This window comes from Physeter macrocephalus, chromosome 12 (genome assembly GCF_002837175.3).
Source record: "Physeter macrocephalus isolate SW-GA chromosome 12, ASM283717v5, whole genome shotgun sequence".
Classification (NCBI taxonomy): Eukaryota; Metazoa; Chordata; class Mammalia; order Artiodactyla; family Physeteridae; genus Physeter; species Physeter macrocephalus.
In genome coordinates, this window is record NC_041225.1 from 12,895,274 (window position 1) to 12,912,386 (window position 17,113).

The window sequence follows — 17,113 nt, forward strand, 5'->3', positions numbered from 1 at the left end:
TGCGTCAGCATCCGTGGCAGCTGAAGACCCAGTGGCAGGAGGGGCCCCTCGGAGAGACGGGGGCACAAGAGAGCTGAGGACAGAGGCCTGGGAACAACCACATAGGGACAGAGGCAGGAGAGGCTCCAACAGAAGAGGCTGACAGGGAGCTGCCAGATTTGCAGGGGAGAAGTAGAAGGAAGAGGTGTCCCTGCAAGCCAGGGAGGAGAGAGGGAGCTGTGAGCTGGAACATCACTGCAGAAAAGCCAAGGTCAGAAAAGGCCCAAGGTCACAGGAGACCTGGACCCATGGGGCATCAGTGGCAAGAGGGGACAGCAGTCGAGTGGGGGCAGAGGCCGGGGAGGTGGGAGCAGTGTGTGAAGCCCTCTCCTTGCAGGAGCCTTGGCCAAAAAAAGCAATGAGACTGGGCTACAGAGCCAGACTGACCTCGGGGCTGCAGGACCAAGGGTCTCAATAAATGACAGAGAAGGCAAAGGATGGAAATCAGGTTAAAAGACATAATGTGCATCCACCAAGAGACTTGTATAAGAATGTTCGTGGCATCTTTATTCACAATAATCCCAAACTGGAAACAATCCAAATGCCCATCAGGACCAGAAAGGATAAATACATGGTGTCCTATCCATCCAATGGGGTGGAGAATAAACTGTACTACCCACGATAACATGGGGGAATCTCACAGACATAATACCGAGCGTAAGAACTCATGTACTGGGACTTCCCTGGTGGCGCAGTGGTGGAGAGTCCGCCTGCCGATGCAGGGGACACGGGTTCGTGCCCCGGTCCGGGAGGATCTCACGTGCTGCAGAGCAACTAAGCCCATGCGCCACAACTACTGAGCCCACGTGCTACAACTACCGACGCCCGTGCACCTAGAGCCCGTGCTCCGCAACAAGAGAAGCCACCGCCATGAGAAGCCCGCGCACCGCAACGAAGAGTAGCCCCCGTTCACTGCAACTAGAGAGAGCCCGTGCGTAGCAACGAAGACCTAATGCAGCCAAAAATAAATAAATAAATTTATTTTAAAAAATAAATAAAAATTTTTTTAAAACTCATGTACTTTATTATATGTACATTAGACCCCAAGGAAAAAAATTAAGGATGATGGATTTGAAGATTTCAGATGGGGAGCAGTCTGGGAGAGGACCAGGCCCTGTGGTGCAGGGTAGAAGCAGATCCCAGGGAGGTTGATGGAGTCTGGGAAGGGGAGGGAACCCGTGCCCCATGGACAGCAAAGTCATTCAATTGTGAATGATTGTGAAACAGTTAAGAAAAACTATTTTGGAAAGTGGATGGTGCTGTGCTAGTTTATTCGCAGGCCCTATTCCAATGAGGCTGCCGGTCCCAGCCGCCCTTTCCCTGTCTGTCCCCAGGTCTGGTCCCCAAATCCACTGTAGCATCTGCTGGGCAACGCCGTGGACACCCACCTGCCCACACACCGCACACACTTACAAGGGCCAAACCTGGAAAAAGGCTTAGTGACACCACAGGAACGGAGTGGCCCTGGCTGGCCCACTGACACCTGAGGCCCTGGTTAGGGTCATACTGGTCTCCTTTTCCTTTGGACTGAGCTCTTCTCTAGGAGACTTCTGGCTCTCACACATGAGATATCCCTCATCTGCCCCCCAGCCTCTCCAGGGCCTCCACGTATGTGACACGGGACAGACCTGGAAGGCCGCAGGGGACAGTGAACTATGGCTGCCGGGCACAGCAGCTGTCCTCACCAAGATTACAACCAACCCAAAACGGGTAGAATGCTTACTTCATGAGTCTTCGTTTTCTCTTCAATAAAACTGCTAGGTCTCAATTAATTTTTAAGGGAGAGAGGCATCAGGGTGACAGTTCACAAATTTCTCAAATTCAGACTAAGCTAAAGGCAGGCAGCGGTCCGGCGCCTGCCTGTGAGGCTCCCAGCTCAGACAGGGTACGTCCCAGGGGCTCGGGGCAGCACAAGCTAAGCCCTGTGCAAAGATTCTAGGTCGGCAGGAGAGTGACCTAATTAAACACACAGGCTTATTCTTAGACAAGGAGCCCCAATTAAGGCCCCTGGCCAGCCACAGCGCAAAGGCACAGCTCTAGAAGTAACCGGAATAATTATTTTTAAACAGCAGTTACTTACTTCTGATTATTAAAGTAGCACATATTCATCATAGCACGTTTGGAAAACACAGAAAGTACAGACAAGAAAATGCTACCCAGAGATAACCACTGTTTTTGCTTATTTCCTCATGGTCTTTTTTTGGTACATATTTACATGTTTGACCTTCGGGAAAATGTTTATTCACATAACGTAAGTGAAAAAAGATACAAAATTATAAGCAGTGTGATCCCAAATTTGTTAGGATTGTCATAAGCATATAGTTCTGTATCCTGTTTCTTTCACTCAGTATTAAAACACAAACATCTCCTCCACCTCATTAAATATTCAGCTACTTGATTTTTAATGACTGCACAGTGTCCATCCTATAGAATAACATATACACTCTTCCATTGTGATGGGGCTTTTACATTGTTTCCAATTTTTTAAATAACTTTACAATGGACCTCCCTGTATAGCTCTGACTTTTTTTATTGGGCTAGATTTCCAGAAGTAAAAATTATTTAGGACTCTTATTATACACGACCAAATGGCTTTCTGAACATTGGAAGTGATTGGCACTGCTATGAACAAAGTAGGAGATATCATAGTGCCCATGGCATATCTTAATTCCTGTCATAACAACCAGAACTCCTTTACCTACTGGTGGTAGATCCAGATCCAACCCAGAGGCAGTGTTAGCAGATACCAGTTCCTCAGAGCCACCTGGACTTTGTAACAAAGCACAGCCCCAGCACCAGTCAGCTTTCACCAGGCGAGGCTGCTGTAACAAACAACCCTTCAACGAGGAAGCTTTCTCTCTCACCCACGTTACTCATAAGATGTGGATCAGCTGTGGCTTTACTCCAAATGCCTTCTTGTTCTGGGACCCAGGCTGAAGGAACAAGCCCTGTCTCCATTCTCATGGCCAAGGACAAAGAGACAGCAGAAGCCCACCCTGGCTTTTAAGGCTTTGATGTCAACGTGGCAGGCATCACGCCCACTCACTTCCGTTGGCCCAGGGAGGTGACGTGGCCAATCCAGTGCCAGTGAGGGGAAGAAGTACATTCCTCCCACGGGGAGGCACCACTGGTCACACCCGGGTGTGCAGAACCCTCTACGGAGTAGACAGAAAATAACTGGGCGCAAGAATACCACCGACCACAGCTCTGAGCCCTCAGAAACAATGCTCAGTGTTCGTTATCACATCCCGGGACTGAACCTGACATCAGGAATGTCTGGCAACAAGAATCCCTTTCATAATGGAAACTCCTGTGCCCCAGAAGGCTTCCCCGCTGACGGATGAAGGAGGTGACTAGGTTTGCCTTTTGTGCAAATGCAAGAAAATATTGATATATATGTGTTTGTGTGTGTGTATTTATGTACATATATTTATAAGTAGCTCCATTTAAAATAGTAAAGATATATTGTTATATTTTCAAAAGTTAAAAGAAAAGCCTTATGTATAACAGGCTACTATTTCTTGTTAAAAGGGGGAGAATACTTACACATAATACATATAATTTATGCTTATATATGCATAAAACATTTCCCCAAAATCAATAAGAAGCTGGTAACAGTGGTTATTTCAGGAAAGTGAACTAAAGGACTGAGGGCACAGAGGGGAGGTTTTTCACCGTACACTTTTTGACAGTTTGAATTTTTTTCCTTGTGTTTATATTGCTTCCCCACCTACAAATTTTTTTAACTAAAAATTTTAATTGTCCTTTTTCAATCTGCTCTTACCCATGTTACACAGTCTCTCTGTCTGTTCTTCCTTCATTGCTGCCACACTGGGACATGCCCCGATTCCCATGCCTCCTGCCTTAGAAAGCAGAGTTTCCAGAAAGCACTGGAAAACCCAGGAAGAGCAAAGAGCAGCAGACACCACCCCCACATATGGTTGTGCAGGCCATGCTCTGTTATGGCCGGCAGCTAAGCCCCTCAGAGTAAGGTGAGACCGAAGGACAGGGATAATTCTCTTGCAGGAGTCAGGAGTCTTGCCCCCATGAGGAAGATGGAGAGATGGGGAAAAAAGGAGACAAAAGGAAAGCAGTAACGTGTGCAAAGGAAGCTAGTGGTGCCCCCGAGACAGGACACTCTAAAGACAGGGCTGCCTGCTGTGCCACTGGCTGCCCAGACCCCTGCTCCATCCTCCTTACATCCCCATGTCTGCTCCAAATCTTCAGAAAATCCTCCTAGGGCTTCTCTGGTGGCGCAGTGGTTAAGAATCTGCCTGCCTATGCAGGGGACACGGGTTCCAGCCCTGGTCCGGGAAGATCCCACATGCCATGGAGCAACTAAGCCCATGCACCAAAACTACTGAGCCTGCGCTCTAGAGCCCGCAAGCCACAACTACTGAAGCCTGCGCGCCTAGAGCCCATGCTCCGCAACAAGAGAAGCCACCGCAGGGAGAAGCCCTCGCACTGTAACAAAGAGTAGCCTCCGCTCACCACAACTAGAGAAAGCCCGCGTGCAGCAACGAAGACCCAATATAGCCAAAAATAAAATAAATTAAATAAAAATAAATTTAAAAAAAAACACTGATGAAAGAAATCAAAGATGACACAAACAGATGGAGAAATATACCTATACCATGTTCTTGGATTGGAAGAATCAATATTGTGAAAATGACTATGCTACCCAAAGCAATCTACAGATTCAGTGCAATCCCTATCAAACTACCAGTGGCGTTCTTCACAGAATTAGAACAAAAAAACTTACAATTTGTATGGAAACACAAAAGACCCTGAATAGCCAAAGCAATCTTGAGAAAGAAAAATGGAGTTGGAGGAATCAGGCTCCCAGGCTTCAAACTATACTACAAAGCTACAGTAATCAAGACAGTATGGTGCTGGCACATAAACAGAAATATAGATCAATGGTACAGGATAGAATGCCCAGAGATAAACCCACACACATATGGGCACCTAATTCACAACAAAGGAGGCAAGAACATACAATGGAGAAAAGACAGCCTCTTCAATAAGTGGTGCTGGGAAAACTGGACAGCTACATGTAAAAGAATGAAATTAGAACACTACTTAACACCATACACAAAAATAAACACCAAGTGGATTAAAGACTTAAATGTAAGACCAGACACTATAAAACTTTTAGAGGAAAACATAGGAAAAACACTGTTTGACATAAACCACAGCAAGATCTTTTTTGACCCACCTCCTAGAGTAACAGAAATAAAAAGAAAAATAAACAAATGGGACTTAATTAAACTTAAAATCTTTTGCACAGCAAAGGAAACAATAAACAAGACAAAGACAACCCTCAGGGTGGGAGAAAATATTTGCAAATGAAACAATAGACAAAGGATTAATCTCCAAAATATCCAAACAGCTCATGGAGCTCAATATCAAAAAAACAAACAATCCAGTTAAAAAATGGGCAGAAGACCTAAATAGACATTTCACCAAGGAAGACATATAGATGGCCAAGAGGCACATGAAAAGATGCTCAGCATCACTAATTATTAGAGAAGTGCAAATCAAAACTACAATGAGGTATCACCTCACGGCAGTCAGAATGGCCATTATCAAAAAAGCTAGAAACAATAAATGCTGGAAAGGGTGTGGTGAAAAGGGAACCCTCCTACACTGTTGGTGGGAATGTAAATTGATACAACCACTATCGAAAACAGTATGGAGGTTCCTTAAAAAACTAAAAATCCCACTGCTGGGCATATACCCTGAGAAAACCGTAATTCAAAAAGAGACATGCACCACAATGTTCACTGCAGCACTATTTACAATAGCCAGGACACGGAAGCAACCTAGATGTCCATCGACAGATGGATGAATGAAGAAGATGTGGCACATATATACAATGGAATATTACTCAGCCATAAAAAGAAACAAAACTGAGTTATTTGTAGTGAGGTGGATGGACCTAGAGTCTGTCATACGGAGTGAAATAAGTCAGAAAGAGAAAAACAAATACCATATGCTAACGCATATATATGGAATCTAAAAAAAAAAATGGTACTGATGAACCTAGTTGCAGGGCAGGAATAAAGAGGTAGACATAGAGAATGGACTTGATGACATGGTGGGAGGGGGAAGCTGGGGCAAAATGAGAGTAGCATGGAAATATATACACTACCGAATGTAAAATAGTTAGCTAGTGGGAAGCAGTAGCATAGCACAGGGAGATCCGCTCCGCGCTTTGCAATGACCCAGAGGGGTGGGATAGGGAGGATGCGAGGGAGGCTCAAGAGGGAGGGGACATGGGGACATGTGTATGCATACGGCTGATTCGCTTTGTTGTGCAACAGAAACTAACACGGTATTGCGAAGCAATTATACTCCAGTAAAGATCTATTTTTTAAAAATCAATGATATTGAAAAACAATGTCAAGAGAATGACAACACAAGCCACAGCCTAGGTCAAAATATTTGCAAGACACATCTGATGAAGGGCTGTCATCCAAAATATACAAATAACTCTTAGAGCTCAGCAATAAGAAAACAAACAATCTGATTCAAAAATGGGCAAAAGACCTGAACAGGTGCCTCACCAAAGAAGACATAAAGATGGCAAGTAAGTATATGAAAAGATGTTCAACATCATATGTCATTAGAGAACTACAACTTAAAACAAAGAGATACAACTACACACCAGTTAGAATGGCCAAAATCCAAAACACTGACAACACCAAGTGCTGGTAAGGGTGTGGAGCACCAGGAACTCTCACTCCTTGCTGGTGAGAATGCAAAATGTTACAGCCACTTCAGAAGACAGTTTGTCAGTTTCTTACAAAACTAAACATACTTACCATACAATCCAGTAACCATGCTCCTTGGTTATTTACCCAAATAAACTGAAAACTTGTGTCCATACAAAAACCTGCACGTGGATATTTATAGCAGCTTTATTTACATTTGCCAAAACTTGGAAGCAACCATGATGTCCTTCAGTAGGTGAATGGATAAACAATCTGTGATACATTCAGACAATGGAATATTATTCAGTGCTAAAAAGAAATGCACTATAAAGCCAAGAGAAGACATGGAGGAAACAAATGCATGTTTTTAAGTGAAAGAAGCCAATCTGAAAAGGCTACATATTGTATTATTTCAACTAAAAACATTCTAGAAAGGGCAAAAGGGAGGGATGGATGGATGGAAGGGAGGGAGGAAGGGAGGGAGGGAGAAAGGAGGGAAGGAAGGAGGGAAGGTAGAAAAGAAAATGTGTACATATTATATGGGTTAGTATTTTTTAGCTCCATTCACTGAGGGACTGGAAGCAATGACACCCCAGTAGTTAAGAGCACACCTAACATCCAGATCTTGATTTCTAATCCCATTCTGCAGTAAAAGGAATCAGGGGTCCTTGGAGAGTAATTCCAGGGTTGAGACAGAGAAAATACAAACAAGTCTGAAGCATCTTGTGCTACCAGAAGGTAAGGAAGTACTAAAAAAAAATTAAAAATAAGAATAAAAGATGGGGCCATATTAAAAGAACACAGGAGCCGATCTGAAAGAGCTCCCAACAGCCAAAGCTGAAACAATTTGAGCAGCAAAATAAACGATAGTATTGGCTTGTAACTCAAAGAGTAAAATAAATATCCATGAATTCCTACTGATATAAATAAATGACTAAATAAATAGGGGAGTAGGGACAGTTCTTCCTTACAGAAGAATTCCTATTAATAAATGTAGAAGTAATGAGAGAAATATAAAACTCATAGAACTCCACAGTAATAATTAAAGTCTCATGCTTAGTTTTATGCCCTGCTGTCACTATCTTGAAATTCTTAATAATTTTTGGAAAAGGGGCTGTGCATTTTCGTTCTGCTCTGGGTCCCACAGACTATGTAGCTGGTCCTGGCTGTAGGCAATATCCACAGATGAATGATAAAATTAGTGGGTGTAAGTTTAAGGAAAAACAGGAGGGAATTCCCTGGTGGTCCGGTGGTTAGGACTCTGGCCTTTCACTGCCCAGGACCCAGGTTCCCCCCTGGTGGGGGAACGAAGATCCCACAAGCCACAAAAAAAAAAAAAAAATTAAGGAAAAAAACAGGATATTTGCATAGCCTGAAAGTATCTCCCCTCAAACACTTGTTAATTACCAGGGGGGGAAATAGCAACTTTACAGTGGTGTAACCAGACAGACACTATCTTAACTAAATGATCAAAGTTAATATCATGTACCCCATATGGAGCACTGAGAAAGCCACATTACTTCTGTGTTATTCTCCCCCCAAATCCATAACTTTAACCTAATCATGAGAAAACATTAGATATACTCAAATTGAGGGACATTCTATAAAATATCTGACCATTACTGTTTTGTCAAAGTCATGAAAGACAAGACAAGGCTAAGAAGCAGATGGGAGAAGTTTAAGATGATATGACAACTAAATGCAAAATGGGATCCTGGCACAGAACAAGAACATTAGGTGAGAAACTAGGGAAACCTGAATAAAATCTATAGATCTGTTAAAAGTACTCAGTCAATATTCATTTTCTGCGTTCAGTAATTGTACAGTGATTATCAAAGATGTTAGCATTAGAAGAAGCTGGGAGAAGGGCATAAGGGATGTCTCCGTACTATCTTAGTAACTTCTTCAAGTCCAAAATTATTTCAAAATTTAAAAAAATTAAAGTCATGACAATAAAAAAGCCACAATGGAATACACCATGTGCAAAGCCAAAAGACGTGATAAACTGCAGGGAAAGGGGCTTGCTACTCATATCACAGACAGAGATCAAACCTCCCTACTACAGAAAGAGCTTCTAGAAGAATATCCATAACCCCAAAGAGAAAAATGAACAGATAATTCAAAGAACAGAAATACAAATGGCTCTTAAATGTATAAAAAAGGAAAAAGATCATCAACATAGCATTGTAAATCAACTATACTTCAATTAAAGATAATAAATTTTTAATTAAATTTAAAAGATCATCAAGCTCACTCACAAGAGAAGTGCAAATTAAAACTACAGATACCAATTTTCACCTATCAGACTGGCAAAACTCCAACAAGATAATACATGCAGTGAGGCTGTGGAGAAAGAGGAACTTTCACACATTCTTCGTGATAGTGCAGATCGGTACAGCCCCTTCAGGAAGGCAATTTGGCAGCATCTACAAAATTAAGAGAAATCCTTTGACCCATCAGCTCCTCACGACACTTCAGAATGACTTGTACACATCCAAAATGACCACATGGTCAAGGACATGGACCACACTGCAACACTGTTTATAATAGTAAAAATAAACAGGGTATACTCATTAACAGAGGGCTGGTTACGTAAATAAGGTCCCTCCATAATGGAATATCATATATATATATATATATATATATATATATATATACAACCTTGAAAAAGAATGAGGAAGCTCTCCATCTACTAATAAGGAAAGATCTCCAATGTATGCCAATAACTAGTAAGGAAAAAAGGTTGCAGAACAAATAATGCACTACATTCGTGTAAAAAGAGAGGGAAAAGAATCCATATTTGTTTGCTTGTATTTTCATAAAGAAACACTGGAAGAATACATAAGAAACTAAAAACAAGGTTTCAGAGGACAGGGAAGGCGGTAGGAACCAGAGATGGAGAATAAGGAAAAGAGACAGACTTTTCACAGGACACCAGCTCGTATTTTTGGATCGTGAGCCATAAAATTAAATTAAAAACTACAGGGCAATTTTCATATAAAGAAAGTGTAATTATAACCAAAAACAAAATCGTACCCTGAACCCAGCAGTCATTCTTTAGAATGAAAGACATATTTTTAACTTTATGTTGACAAGACAAAAAGCATACGTAAGACCCAAACATTTCAAGATAACTTATTCCTAGAGTAATAACATGATGTGAATTAAAGCAAAAAGATGAATATAGTCAATAGGTGGATGCCAGAGAACCAGCTGGACCAACAAACTATGAGAAACTGTAATATACGTTTTATTTTCATTCCTGTCATGTTACTAGGGAAAAAGTAAAGTTTTTGCTTGTCTGTTTGTTAAGTGGAAGGAAGGGGGGCGGGGAGGGAGAAAGGGAAGGGAAGGAAATGAGGAAGGGCAAATGGAGGACCAATGAGTCTACGGATAGGAATGTAAATTGGTGCACCCTTTTTGCAGGGCAATTTTGCAATATCTATAAACACTTTTTTTTAACATCTTTATTGGAGTATAATTGCTTTACAATGGTGTGTTAATTTCTGCTTTACAACAAAGTGAATCAGTTATACTATAAACACTTTTAACACACATGCCCTTTGCCCCGGAATTCCCTTTTCTGGGAATTTACCCAACAGATATATTCCCACAGCTATATAAAAGATAATTAATGCGGCATATAAAGATTTTTAATGCAGCATAGTTTATAGAGCAAATAAAAATGTTCACCAGTAGAAAACTGGTTAAATTATGAGGTGCCCTAAAATGCAACCCTCTACAGAATGAGGTAGGTGTGTCTATACCAAAACAAAAAGTTGGCTGCGATATTAGCAAGTGAAAAAACAAGTTGCAGCATAGTAAACACCATAATCCTATTTGTGTAAAGATAAAATATGATTAAGGACAAGCATGTCTATAAAAATTGTCTGGAAGGATCCACTGACATCTGCCAATAATGGGTCACTCAGAGGAGTGAGACCGAGAATGGAGAAAAGGGGAAGAGATGGGGAAGTCCGATTGGAAAACATTAGTCTTTTGAACAGATTATGTTTACCATGTGCATGTATTACTTTGTTTTCATTACGGTAGAATACACATAATATAAAATTTCCACTTAAACCTTTTTTTTTTTTTTGCGGTACGCGGGCCTCTGACTGCTGTGTGGCCTCTCCCGTTGCGGAGAACAGGCTCCGGACGCGCAGGCCCAGCGGCCACGGCTCACGGGCCCAGCCGCTCCGCGGCACGTGGGATCTTCCCGGACCGGGGCACGAACCCGTGTCCCCTGCATCGGCAGGCGGACTCTCAACCACTGCACCACCAGGAAAGCCCCACTTTAACCATTTTTAAGTGTACAGTTCAATGGCATAAAGTACATTCACAGTGCTGTGCTATTATCATAACCATCCATCTCCAGAACGTTTTATCTTCCCAAAATGAAACTCTGTACCCATCAAACAATAACTTCTCATCTCCTCTGTCCCCCAGCCCCTGGTAACCACTATTCAATTTTCTGTCTTTATAAATGTGCCTACTCTAGGTAACACATGAAAATGGAAACATACAATATTTGTCCTTTTGTGTCTGGCTTGTTTCATTCAAAATTTTTTCAAGGTTCATCCATGTTGTAACGTGTGTCAGAATTTTACCTCTTGTTTTTTATTTTTGGTCACGCTGTGTGGAATGCAGGATCTTGTTTCCCAGACCAGGGATCGAACCCGTGCCCCCTGCAGTGGAAGCGCACAGCCCTAACCACTGGACCGCCAGGGAATTGCCTATCCCTTTTTTTTATACTGTAAAACTTTATTCATATGACTATGCCTGAGGACATTGTTATAACACTTTTTTTTACTAAAGTATAGTAGATCTATAATATTATATTAGTTTCAGGTGTACAGTATAGTGAGTCAATATTTTTATAGATTATACTCCATTTAAAGTTATTATAAAACATTGGCTATATTCCTTGTGCTATACATTACTACCTTGTACCTTATTTATGTTATACATAATAGTTTGTACCTCTTAATTCCCTACCCTTATTTTGCCCCTGCTCCAACCTTCTACCCACTGGTATCTGCTAGTTTGTTCTCTATATCTGTGAATCGGTTTCTGTTTTGTTATATTAATTCATTTTTATTTTTTAGATTCCAGAATTTCACCCCTTTTTGTGAATGAATAGTATTCCATTATAGGGATATGCCACATTTTATTTATCGATTCATCTAATAGACATTTGGATGTTCCCACCTTTTGGCTATTATGAATGATACTGCTATGAACATGGGTATATAGCCGTCTATTTGAGTCCCTGCTTTCAAATCTCTTGGCTATCTACCTAGAAGTGAAATTGCTGGATCGTATGGTAATTCTATGTTTAATTTTTGAGAAACCTCCATACTGAGTCCCAAAGTGGCTGCACCATTTTATTGATACATTCCCACCAGCAACACACAAGGATTCCAACTTCTTCACATTGCATGTATTACTTTTATAACTAAAAATGTATTGAATTTTTAGAATCTCACCATTTTACTTCAATAAGAAAGTCTCTAATTTTTTTCCTCTCACTAAAAATATTGTTAGATTACAAATTCCTGGAGATCAGGGATCAACGTTTTTTTTAATGCATTAACCATCTGTTAAAAATAAAACTGCAGTCAGCGTAGGCAGAAGCAAAGAAAGCCGCAGAAAACCTGCAAAGCATGGGCACCGGCGACCCCCCCACCCCAGAGCCAACACCCCCAGCGATCCTGAGCATCCGGGTCTCACGGGGGCCCGGCGGGTGCTCCAGAGCCCAGGACACTCTCTGATTTGGAAACTCAGGGCGCACAAAACCCAGCCGGCTGCCGGGGCCCCGCTGGGATCTGCCTGAGCAGCCTGGGGTCCGATGGGTTCAAAAAGGGACTCCGCTTGGGGCACCAAGAGCCCGAGTGGATTTCCCAAGCCAGAGGCCGGATTTCTTATTAAGTGGGGCATCTTTTCGGCCCTTTTGGGTCGTATGGGGATGAGCAGCTCTCTCCTGAGGCTACCGCATTTTACCTATTTACCTACCCCCTACTTTACCGCCAGGCTGAACTTCAGGAGACGCTTTGCGAGTTCGCTGGGTCTTTACTCTCCATCTCATCAACGATGACAGATGCGGAGGAAGGAAAACCCAGAGCGCCTGCGCAGGGCTCGCTGCCTCATTTCCCTGAAGACCCAGCTGGGGCTTGGAGGCTGGGCCCTTCGGAGATAGGCGGTGGATGAGGGGCTGCCTCTCCCGCCTTTCCTCCCGGCTTCACTTCCAAGTCACCCCGCACAGCCATTGCTCCCTTCACCTGCCTCGATCCATTTTGCAGATGGAGCCGCGGAGGCTGTCAAAGCCCAGTGAAGAACTTGCTAGAGCCTCACCTCCGTAGCCGGCTTCATTCCTTTCCAGCCGGGCCCCTGCCCCCCTCTCATCACCCCATCTCCTACCCTTGCTCACGTTGCTCCAGCCACTCAGGCCTCCTGCTCATTAAAACCACCTACTCCTTCCTGCTCCAGGCAGGGATCTCGCCAGCCCTCCCAGATCTTCGCCCGCGCTCTGCCTCGGGACAGGCAGGGTTGCTCTGCGGTCCAGACCAAATTCGGAGCAGAGAGGCCCCTTCCAGGCCCTTCCAATCTCAACACTGTGGGCGCTCCCCTTTTGGACCTGAGGGCCCGTTCACAACCCTTCGGCCTCAGAATGGACTTAACGCTTGGAAACAGAACAACCAGAGACAGCCTGGAGAGCCTCCTACCCACACAAAGCACTGGTTTCTGTGAGCCCCCTCACAGGCTTCCAGTCTGAATACCCGCCCCAGTTCTTCTTCCTCAACCCTGTTGTAAAATCCTGCCCAGAAAATTCCCTCCTCCACCCTTCTGTCCCCCTACCCCCAGCCACAAGCCCAAGGACCAGGGCCAGCAGTGAGGGCTGACACGCACCCACTCCTGCGGGGATGACAGAGTTTGTGTCTCTTCCCAGGAGAAAAATAGCAGCGATGACTAACCTCGCTGTGTGGTTTTAAGCTGCTCAAAGCTCCTGTGCCATTTGATCCCCTCCACCTCCTCCCCAAGTATCCAGTAAGATAAAGAACACACGTAATTATAGCCCTGCTATGGCAGGGAAGAGTGGTATCCAGAAGGTTTAAATACCTCGTTAAGGGGGCTCAGTAGTAAGTGGGGAGCTGGGTCTCAAATCCAGATTTTCTGATTTTTCTTTTTTTTTTTTCAAAACACCTGTGTCTCATCCTCATCGTGCTGGCTCTTTGCTAGGTCTTAATGATAAACAAATGCAAATGACAGTGTCTGGAGTTTAATGGGTTCGCCATTTCACTATTTTCATTTGCATGAAGATCCTGTATTAATCCAGGCTAGTAAAAGAGTGCTAAGACAGGGAGATCAGCTCGGTGCTTTGTGACCACCTAGAGGGGTGGGATAGGGAGGGTGGGAGGGAGACGCAAGAGAGAGGAGATAGGGGGATATAAGTATAAGTATAGCTGAGTCACTTTGTTTTACAGCAGAAACTAACACACCATTGTAAAGCAATTATACTCCAATAAAGATGTTTTTAAAAAAAAGAGTGCTAAGTAAGGAGAGCTTTCTGGACCCTCAAATCACAGAATCCTGGTGTTCACCAACGTGTATACACTAATTTCCTTCCTTAGGGGCTCCGTCCCTCTCTCCATGACTCACTCTCTCTCCATCTTCCCTCTCCACAGCTCTACCCTGTGCTCCCCAAGCAGCCTGACCACAGTAGCCTCAGGGTGCCCAGAGGAAAAGCCATAGCGTAGGGGAGAAACTGAGCCCGATCTCTGGGGGTTAGATGGTCCCAGCATCTAATCTGGGGGAGGGCCAAGAGACTGAGGCTCTGGAGGGAGAGCAAAGGCAGGCACAGGGGGTCGCAAGAAAAAGGTCAAGGCTGGCTCTGACCACAGTTCCCAGGCTGGGTGCAGGAGTGAGGGAGGCATGGGACAGGTAAAGCAGGGCCTGCTGCGAGGAGGGAGAAGCTGGTATGATGGAGGGGCGGGGCAGGCAGCAGAGGTGGAGAGTGGACCAGGCTGGACCAAAGCGGGAGAAGCTGGGTGGATACAGACCGCGGGGAGTTGGGGGAAGGGTGCCTGTGGTCACTGTTGCCGCCTCCCTGCAGAAGCCAGAGGTCAAGTTCAGACTTGCCGGTCCTAGCAACAGAGCCAACAGGGGCAACCTCAGCAAAAAAAAAAAAAAAAAAAAAAAAAAGCATTGATGAGAAAGAGGGCTCACAGAATGAAGCAGCAGAAACTAAAGTCAGAAAGGCAGGGGTAAGGGCAGCTGCAGGGGCCACAGCTCAGGGAGCCAGAACAGGGTGCCTCTGGCATGGCTCAGCACAAGCCATGTTTCTCCGGTTCTCACGTCACCCCACGCAGGAGTCAAAGTCCAGGAGAGACAGTCTCGTTGGCCCAGATGGAGTCATATGGCCTCACACCTTGGCTAGTGATGATTGCTTTCCTAAAGGCACCTCACCTTGGACAGGTATTTCCCCAGAAGGAAATGGGGCTGCTGTATCCAAAATAAAGAGTGAATGGCAAGAGGTCAGGCAACGAAAAATCTTCACCCCAGACTGATAGTGGAAGGACAAACCTCTGAATCTGTCCCTAAAGTTAAAAATTTGATTTGCTCAATGGCTATCCAAATGTTCAAATGATATTTTGCCAAATTGCCAACAAGTTCCAACCACTTCCTCTAGCCATTTCACTCAGTCTTTTAGCTCCGGGTAATGGCAGCTGGTCACAGTGGAACAAGAAATGTAAAGCACAGTGCATATAGTTACTGTTTGGGTTGTGACATTTCTCACTAGATTTCTTGCCAAGCCTCACTCAGGTTTCTACATCCACCCACAAAGCAGATGGAGCCCTCGCTGGAAGCAGCCCCTGGGAGGCCCACCCAGCCCACCATAACTTCACACCCTGGGGGTGTGAAGGGCTAAAATTCTTCCCCAGCTGGACTAAGCAATGTCCCTACTTACACAGGAGAGTAATATACAAGCACAAGGACACAGCAATGTTTGAATTCCGAAAGACTGACAACTTAATGCCCATCAGGAGACAACGTATGAAATTAATCATGGTTCATTCACTATTCGGCCACCAAAAAGCAACAAGCAGTTCTCTGTTTGTATTGAAATGGAATGATCTCAAGCTGTGCTATCAAAAGCAAGGTGCCAGATGTACAGAGTACGACACTACTTTTTGTAAAAAATGCACACAACTTTTGTTCGTCTCATGTGTGTGTAGCAGGAACAAAATTATAAAAGTATAAGCATTTGGGGCTTCCCTGGTGGTGCAGTGGTTGAGCGTCCGCCTGCCGATGCAGGGGACACAGGTTCGTACCCCGGTCCGGGAAGATCCCACGTGCCGCGGAGCGGCTGGGCCCGTGAGCCGTGGCCGCTGAGCCTGCACGTCCGGAGCCTGTGCTCCGCAGCGGGAGAGGCCACAACAGTGAGAGGCCCGCGTACCGCAAAAAAGAAATTAGGAACATAAAGCAGCCGAGATGGCAGGACATTCACTCTCCAGGGTCCAGAGTGGGCATTGGTGGTGTTGCCAGCTGTAGTCACCAGCACCGTTGTCGGTGGTCATTGTACTTTAACCAGACCAACTCTGGGACATGATTTGGGGGTTGGTCTCATCTGCAGAGCCTCCCAGCTATGAGATATCCAGAGATTACATGAGCACCCAATACTGTCTAATAGAAAACAGTTATTTCTTTTTTCTTTTTTTTTTGGCTGCATTGGGTCTTCGTTGCTGCACACGGGCTTTCTCTAGTTGCGGCCAGTGGGGGCTACTCTTCATTGCGGTGCACAGGCTTCTCATTGTGATGGCTTCTCTTGTTGCAGAGCTTGGGATCTAGGCACATGAGCTTCAGTAGTTGTGGCGTGCAGGCTCAGTAGTTGTGGCACATGGGCTTAGTTGCTCCGCGGCATGTGGGATCTTCCTGGACCAGGGCTTGAACCTGTGTCCCCTCCATTGGCAGGTGGATTCTTAACCACTGCGCCACCACGGAAACCCGAAAACAGTGATATCTGTTGCTTCCAATCAAGAATCCTGACTGAGGTGGAATAAAAACCACATTCACAGAAAGCGAGACAAGATGAAAAGGCAGAGGGCTATGTACCAGATGAAGAAACAACATAAAACCCCAGAAAAACAACTAAATGAAGTGGAGATAGGAAACCTTCCAGAAAAAGAATTCAGAATAATGATAGTGAAGATGATCCAGGACCTCGGAAAAAGAATGGAGGCAAAGATCGAGAAGATGCGAGGAATGTTTAACAAAGATCTAGAAGAATTAAAGAACAAACAAACAGAGATGAACAACACAATAACTGAAATGAAAAATACACTAGAAGGAATCAATAG